Source organism: Rattus norvegicus, chromosome 3, assembly GCF_021556685.1.
Source record: "Rattus norvegicus strain SHRSP/BbbUtx chromosome 3, alternate assembly SHRSP_T2T, whole genome shotgun sequence".
Lineage (NCBI taxonomy): Eukaryota > Metazoa > Chordata > Mammalia > Rodentia > Muridae > Rattus > Rattus norvegicus.
The window spans coordinates 15,590,072-15,599,045 of NC_141536.1; positions in this window are offsets into that span (position 1 = coordinate 15,590,072).

The window sequence follows — 8,974 nt, forward strand, 5'->3', positions numbered from 1 at the left end:
CTGACTATAAGGTGCATAAGTCCTCTGCTATCCAGCAAGTCTTTGCTTTCTGTACAAACCACTCCCAACTTACAGATAATAATAATAATAATAATAATAATAATAATATGGGCAAACAGCATACACTTTAAACAATATGAATAAATCTAAAAAAAAAACTAAAGTAAAGAAAGTAACCATAACAATAACTAAGTTGGGGCTGGAGAGTGGTTAAGAGCACTGACTGCTCTTCCAGAGGTCTGAGTTCAATTCCCAGCAACCACATGGTGGCTCACAACCATCTGTAATGAGATCTGGTGCCCTCTTCTGGCCTGCAGACACATATGCAGGCAGAATGCTATACATAAAATAAATAAATAAATCTTAAAAAAAAAAAAAAACCCAGTAAGTTTTTATGGCCACCACTCCTAGTGTGTGTGGTGGAGGGAAAAGCTGTGGCTTTGAGGATGGAGTTATGGGTCAGTGACAAAGTCTGTCCTTGGCACTGTCCTTGGCATGTGTAGACAGTCCTGCATTCCCAGAACTAAAGTTAAATATGTAAACAAGTAAAATGTTGTCTTCCTATTATGGAGACTTAAGCAGGTCTCTGGCAACCAGGTATATTTTCTAGTCTATTAATGAAGCCAGCAACATTTTAGTAGGCTGACCACCTTGTCCTAGAGATTCCTCATCAGCAAAATAAAATGTCAGCTAACACTTCCATTTCCATAGAGGGTCACAACTGCCTTTTTCTTTGTTTCTTTGTTTTCTGGATTTATTTGTGATCTTAGTGAATGCAGGTGTATCTGTGTAAGAGTCTGCTGTGTGTGTGTGAGTGTGTGTGTGAGTGTGTGTGTGAGTGTGTGTGAGTGTGAGTGTGTGTGCGAGTGTGTGCGAGTGTGTGTGAGTGTGTGTGAGTGTGTGTGTGTGAGTGTGTGTGTGTGTGAGTGTGTGTGAGTGTGAGTGTGGTGTGAGTGTGAGTGTGTGAGTGTGTGAGTGTGTATGTGGGTGTGAGTGTGAGTGTGTGTGTGAGTGTGGTGTGAGTGTGTGTGTGAGTGTGTGTGTGAGTGTGTGTGAGTGTGTGTGTGAGTGTGGTGTGAGTGAGTGTGTGTGAGTGTGGTGTGAGTGTGTGTGTATGTGAGTGTGAGTGTGAGTGTGTGTGAGTGTGGTGTGAGTGTGTGAGTGTGTGTGAGTGTGAGTGTGTGTGAGTGTGGTGTGAGTGTGAGGGTGTGTGAGTGTGAGTGTGTGTGTGAGTGTGGTGTGAGAGTGTGTGTGTGTGTGTGTGTGTGTGTGTGTGTGTGTGTGTGTGTGTGTACACGAGCGCTGGAGGGTGCCACTGGAGGTCCAGAAGAGGATGTTAGACGACTCGGAGCTGGAGGTTCAGGCAACTATGACCTGAACTCGGGTCCTCCAGAAGATCAATAATTACGTGTTCTTTATCGCCGAGATCCTCCCTAGCCTTCCTTTTGGTTGGGTTTGGTTTAGTTTTGTCTTTTTTTTCTTTTTCTTTTTTCTGTTTTTCGGAGCTGGGGACTGAACCCAGGGCCTTGCGCTCGCTAGGCAAGCGCTCTACCACTGAGCTAAATCCCCAACCCCTAGTTTTGTCTTTTGTTTTGTTTTGTTTTGTTTTGTTTTGTTTTGTTTTGTTTTGTTTTGTTTGAGACTGAGTCTCATGGGATCCAGGTCAAGCTCCCTATGTAGCTGAAGATACTTTGAATTCCTGACGCTCTTGCCTCAGCTTCCCCAGTACTGGGATTTCAGGCAGGTTCTATGCTCATGACATTGCTACTTTGTCCTTGCTGCCCATGGTGGCTATTTTGAGATCTTATTCTCCTCTAGGAGTTCAAACTTTGGTCAACCACCGAGTAAGCAGGATTCCTGCTACCTGCCTGAGCTGATTCACTATGCCCGGACTTGTTGGTAAGCAGAGTCGTGGTAACAGATTCAGCCTGGCCCCAGAATTATATTCTATCTTGCTTGGTCTACCCTTGCCAAACAAATGCTGCCAGTATTTGCTGATGTTGGTGGCAAAATCTTACGCTCCGCCTGGAGTATTAACTATTTCCTTCCAAGCCACCCTTTGTATTCTGAAGCATGTTTAACTCTGAATTTATACATCTATATCTGTAATTCTTTTTAATTGTGTGTATGTGTTCATGTGTGTTCATGTATGTGTATAGTGTACATGCCCAGTTGTGCCTGTGTGAGTGGAGGCCCCAGGGCCTTTCCCTTCTAGATAAATTTCCAGATAAAATTGCTCTTCTTTTTATAGTTATTCCTCAGGTGCTGTCGCATTGTTGAGACAGGCTCTTTCGCCAGCCTGGATAATACTGTGCAGGCTGGGCTGGCCGGCCAGTGAGCCCCAGGAATCCTCCAGTCTCGGCCTCTGCAGCTGGGGTTGTAGGCATGCACTGCTATGCAGTCTTTGGATTTGTTTTCCTTAACATGGGTTCTGGGGGCCCAAACTCGAGTCCTTACTGGCCAAGCTGTCACCACAGCCCCACATATAATTCTAGAGGTGACTAAATAATGATTGGAGTATACCCTGAAGAGAACAGACACCCCCCCCCAACAAGGGAGCCATCTTGGGTTTCAACAGGAAGATGTTTGTCCTTGCTATGTCTGAGAGCTGTTTCCTTTCCATGGAAGAGACCCCTAGCAGTTCATGACTCTCAAACTTATTGGAGTCTGCCCAGAAGCCTCACCCAGAGCCTCAAGGGGTCCCTAATGCTTTTCATGAGAAATACGTTAAGTCTCTGATTTCAAATAACATCTTAATTCTGTAACCTGCCCAATTACACTTGGGAGTGATTTTCATTGCAGCCACCACAACCTGATGCTGCAGCTGTCCCTTCCACCTCTGACTGACTTACTCTGAATACTTAGCATTGCGGCCAAGGATTGCTGTTTGGAAATATCTCCTGCAATCTCTCTGTGTTAGCCTTTTGTCTTGCCTCAGCCTCCTGAAATATGCCCATAGTATGTGTCTCCATGGAAACCCTCTTCTTTCCCCATAGCAATGTTACCCAGAGAAAACTGGTGGTCTTTCACTTTAACCTGAGTTTCTCTCAGCAACACTCTCCCCGACTCAAGGGAGGACAATATTTGCTGTGTGCTGGCACATCTTTAATCCAAGCATTTGGGAGGCAGAGGCAGGGGGATCTCTGTGCGTTTGAGACCAGCCTGATCTATAGACTAAGACAGCCAAAGTTACACAGAGAAATGCTGTCTTGAAAAACAAAACAATAATAAAAAAGAGTGTTGAGTTTTATTTAGTTTCTGTTGTTTTTGTTATGTTTTGGTATTTTTAGGTCCATCATGAAAGCCCTCTGGTTCTCCAAACATGACTTGAACCTCAAGCATTTCCTCTCTTTGTTTGTTGTCTGTCTGTCTGTGTATATGGTACGTGAGGTCCACTCTTGCATCTGGAGCCAGAAGTCAACATCATTCTTTGGCTTAATTTTTGAGACAGTTTCTCACTGAACCCTAAGCCCCTGACTCTGCTGGACTGGCTGGCCAGGGATCCTCCTACTTCTACCTCCGAAGCTCTGGGCTCAGAGTTTGAACTCAGGTCCCCATGCTTGCATGGCACATCTTTCTTTCTTTCTTTCTTTCTTTCTTTCTTTCTTTCTTTCTTTCTTTCTCTCTTTCTTTCTTTCTTTCTTTCTTCCTTTCCTCACACATTTTCATACTTGAGGTGTATGTATTCACATACATAAAATAAATAAATCTAAAAAAAAGTTATTGACTATGCTGGCTGGTGGTAGAACATGCCTTTAATCCCAGCATTAAGGAGGCAGAGGCAGGTGGATATCTGTGAGTTCAAGGCCAGCCTGGAGCAGAGCATTTTTCTTATGACGGTGGAGGTCAGGGTATGTGGTACATTCCCAGGGCGTGGGGTCAAATTCCAGAAATGTCATGGTCAAATGTTTACAGTAGTAAACAGAAAAGAACAGATTTTGACCTTGTAACAAGATGACTACTGATGTTAAGGTGCAGTCAGGTTGACTCTGAAAGTGGGCCGCTTGGTCACTGTGGTGGTAAATCTTGATTGTCAACTTGAGTAGGCTGAGGCAACCTAGAGGAAGGGCAAAACCAGGTCTGGGTATGTCTGGGAGAATCTCCAGAGACCATTGGATGACAAATGTTCTGATCTGTCCTTTCCACCAGAGTGGGAACGGCTCCACTCTTCCACAATGCTTAGGTGAACCGAAATAAATCCTTATCCTTCCCTCAGTTCTGGTACAGTAGTGAGGAAGGAAGATGTCTGACTTAAAAGTCACCAAAGGGGCTGGAGAGATGGCTCAGCGGTTAAGAGCACTGACTGCTCTTCCCAAGGTCCTGAGTTCAATTCCCAGCAACCACATGGTGGCTCACAACCATCTATAATGAGATCTGATGCCCTCTTCTGGTGTGTCTGAAGACAGCTACAGTATACTGATATAAATAAATAAGTAAATAAATAAATAAAATATTTAAAAAAAAAAAGTCACCAAAGCCCCCATGGGGAAGCTCAAAACCCAATCCTAGAGTTAGACCAAGTTACTACATAACCAAAATTCCCTTGGAAACCCTTGCAGTTTGGGGTCTGTAAGAACCCCACTTCTCTTGTGTTCAGGGCCATCCTCTCAGATCTGGCAGTGGCTGGACAGACTGGATTATGCACATATAATAAAACTTGTTTAATTGGACTAAAAATCCATTTGGGTTGGTGCCCTTTAATACTGCTCTCGGGCCGCTACCCTGTGCTGCAGTGGCCTTGGGTTTTCTGCGTCTTGTAACAAGCCAGGAGCTATGCCTCCACCTTCAAGGCCTCTGTTCATGCTGTTCCCTCTGCCTGAAATCTCTCCCTCCTTTTCTCTCGTCTTAGCCGGTCCACTGGGATTCACCGTCAGGTTTCTCTCAAGAGTCACTTTCCCTGACTGCCCCCCATGTGGTCAGGTATCTCAGCCTAACTCTCAGTTGTTCCCTGAGTTCTGCCTGCTTTGTCTACTGCCGAGGCCCTGATGTCTAGCGTATATTCAATCACTCTGCCTTACACTGTGTCAGGGTGCGTGTCTCCAGTCCCAGAAATGTGTTTCTTTCTTTGTGGGTCAAATAGAAATAATAGTGGTTAGTACTCGCCTTATCAGTCAGCCCTGTGTTGCCACAACCAAACAAGCGAGGCTGTTAACTTTATAAAGAGAAAAGGTTTAAATCAGACTTGGTGGTACACGATTTGATCCCGGCACTTGGGAGGTAAAGGGAGAGGCTCAGTAGTTCAAGGTCAGCTTGGGTGGCTGGGTTGCAAGAGAGCCTGTTTCAGAGAGAGGGTTGGGGTAAACATGAGTGTTTATTCTCTTAAGTTTGGAAGGATCCAAGCGCAAAAAGAGGTGGCCATAGGCTTGTCCTCTGGTGATGGGACACATTAGGGCAGAAGCATCTCAAAGCACTGAAGAGGAAAAAGAGGATAGGGAGGGAGGGACTACGTCCCCAGTCACCTAAGAATCTCCCGTTGGATCCCACCACTTCAAGGCCCACAGCTCCTCGAGATCCCAACACCTAGGGCGCAAGCTTCGAGCTGAATATCTGAAGCACACGCCACCTAGCAGAGTCGCTCAAGGATTCAAGAAATAAAGTGGGAGTGTCTGAGGCCATAGCCGGCACCTGTTAACTGGTAACTGGCACCTGCTAGCTGGTACATAAGAGGCAGCTGGCACTGTTAGTACTACTAGGAACAGCGACTTCAAATTAGGTACTAAACCGGCTGCATTTCAGCATTCCACGAGGGACTCTTTGGAATTTCACTCAGTTTCATTCTGATGCTATCAGTCTGTCTTTACACCCAGGGGGCAGAGTCCAGATACCTTTCCCTGTGCATCACTGGCTCCAAGGCCTAGAGCTGAGGGCAGACACCAGATGCTGGCTAGCCTCCAAGGCAATATAGACCCCGGGGGAGTCAGTAGGCTGACCTTGCCTTTGCCAACTGTATGTAGAAACGTTCTGTGCAGGAGCCTTTTAAATGTGGACTTCTACAGCAGATGCTGCCTCTGTGTTGGGTGAACTGAGTTCTACTGCCTCCCCGTGGCCACAGCGTAGAATCCACATTTGTTAGCTTGAAACCAGATACAACAAGCCTAATACACGAGCTGTAGCTATTGTGATCCGTGTTCTCATTTAACTGTTATTCTTCGGATTCAGCTACAAGTGTTAGAGACGCTAGAGAAGCTGGGTGGTGGTCCCGTGCTCCTTTAAATCAGCACTCAGGAGGCAGAGGGAGACTGGGTCTGTGACTTTGAGGCCAGCTGGTCTACAGAGCAAGTTCCAGGCCAGCCAGGGCTACACAGAGAAACCTTTTATCAAAAAAGAAAAAAAATCCTAACTCATGGTCCCAAACACATCCTTATTTCCTAACTACCTGTATTTGGAGTCTATTGCTATCATTAAATATTAAGTATTCAGTTTAAAAACTCAGATATCTATAGGTGGTGAATCAGCACATGTATTCTTATGTAATGCATACATTGCATATGTGTGTACTCTAACCTCACCTCATACTTTTAAAGCCTTGTTCATTTTGATTTGGTCTGGTTTTTAAAAGATTCATGAGTTGTTGTTGGTGTTGTTGTTGTTGTTGGTGGTGATGTGTGTGTGTGTGTATGTATGTGTGTATATGTGTTTGTGTATGTATGTATATGTGTGTATGTATGTGTATGTGTGTATTTGTGTATGTGTGTTTGTATGTGTGTTTGTATGTGTGTGTTTGAGTATGTATGTGTGTATTTGTGTATGTGTGTTTGTGTGTGTTTGTGTATGTAAGTGTGTATTTGTGTGTGTATGTGTGTATGTGTATGTGTGTATGTGTGTGTGCATGTGTTTATGTGTGTATATGTATGTGTTTGTATGTGTGTATGTGTATGTGTTTGTATGTGTGTATGTGTGTGTGTGTATGTGTGTGTACGTGTGTGTGTGTGCCTGCCATATGTATGCAGCCTCCACTTCTTTTGTTTGTTTTTAGGCACTACATGTGGCTTAGGCTCACTTCCAACTTGCTGCGTAGACTAAGAAGACCCTGGTCGTTTGGTCTCTGCCTCCCCGTGTACTAGGATCACAGACATAAGCCACTGTGCTGGATCAGAGGAATTTCTTTAATTCTTTTCTGTTGTTTTTGGTTTTCTGTATGTCTTGCTGTCCTGAAATTTGCTCTGCAGACTGAGTTGGTCTCAAACTCACACAGAGATCTGCCTGCCTCTGCCTCCCAAGTGTTGGGATTCAAAGCGCGCGCCACTACCACCCAGCTTGCTCTAAGCTACTTAATCCACCTGACTTTTGTTTCAAGATCCTGTCCCTTCGCTGAGCCTCCTCTTTCAGACTAAGTTTTATCTGGCTCCTCTTCCCTCTGGCAAAAATCTAGGGTCTCAAGGGTCCTTACAGCTAGTCCCAATCTTTTAAAAGATGGGGAGCAGGGGACTGAGATGTCTTAAGAGTGTAGCACTGGTACAAGCCTGATGAGCTTCGTTCTGTCACTGGAACCCCTATGAAGGCAGTACAGAGGACAGAGAACCAAAAGTTGTCTTCTGACTTTTACAAGTGCTGCGGTGTGCCCACTCCCACATCATACACACTTTCACACATTAAGAGTTTCTAAAACTGTGTGTTTATGAGCAAAATGCCACAGGAAGTGGAGCCTTTCAACAGAGCCTGGTGGCAAGAGGCCTATTCAGGGGGGCCAGGGAAGGGGAGCAGGGGCACTGCAGAAGAGGGAAGAAGGCAGTCAGTGGTTGTTATCGTAACCTGGTAGCACCCCCCCCCCATTTCACCACCCGCCTAGCCACAGCAGAGTAGGCAAGAAGGGCTGAGTGGGTTAGCTCAGTTAGTGCTGTGATGCTTGCCTCTAACATGTGAAGGAGTCAAAGTAGAGGAGAGAGTTTTGGAGATATTGTGATTAAAGGGCAACAAGAAAGCTGAGACGAGCAGTTGGCTCAGCTTGTCTCCCATATCCACAGATGGGCAAAAGCAAGACAGGAAGTCCTGTCCCTATCTGAACAGCACCAGAGGCCTGGCACCCTGGGGAATGGAAGCCAGAGCACCCTGGAGAAGAATCATCGATCAAAGCAAGGACACTCTCAAGAAACTTAGTGAGGCCTCAAGGAACTGCCATAATGGAATCTAGCCCCAGAGCCTGGATGTCTCCATGTCAAGGCAACAGCCATCTTTTGATACTCACAGTAATACTTAGAAAACTGAGGGAAGAAAGTGAAGGGGTTGAGCAGAGGGGGAAAAATCACTTAGGAAATCCTCTGAAGCCAGCTCCAGGGACCCAGATATGTGGTGGAACACATCTGGAAGTGACTAGTTAAAATGACAGTCATTGGCAGTAACTTGATTGCCAAGGCGGCAATCCTCCAGGTTCTACCAAGACTTGTCAAAAGTGGGTCCCATAGTTGTACTGGCTAAAAGTCTGAAGGGAGGCTAGGGATGTGGATGAGTTGGCAGAATGCTTCCCTAGGAAGCCCCAGCATGGAAAAGACAGGGTGCACGCTTCTAATCCCAGCAATCTAGAAGAGCAGGAGGGGCATCCTTGACTATATAACAAGTTTAAGTCCATCCTGGACTATGTATGTGTGACCTTGTCCCAAAAAGTAAAACCCTAAAGTGGAAAGGAAGTGCAAAAGGAAGTTGTGGGACTCAAATCCATGGTCAGGCAAAGGTAAGACTCAAAGCCAGGCCTCTATTCACATAAGCTAATGCAGGCAGGCTCCACTTAGAAGGGAAGCTGGTTCTCAAATAGGCCTTCCATAGCATATACCAACTCAATGTCACCTGACTGTAAAGGAGCCCTGCTCAAATGGGAGAGAACTCCAGCAACTTGAACACACAAGCAAGAAACCATTGACTTATAGACTCGTGGGAAGCCATGCTGGCCCATGCTTGCACGCCAGCCCTACCGCCCTGTGGTACAGGGTCTGTGCTAAGAACATAAGGTCCAGAGTTCAGGATTTGTGCATTCAGCTGA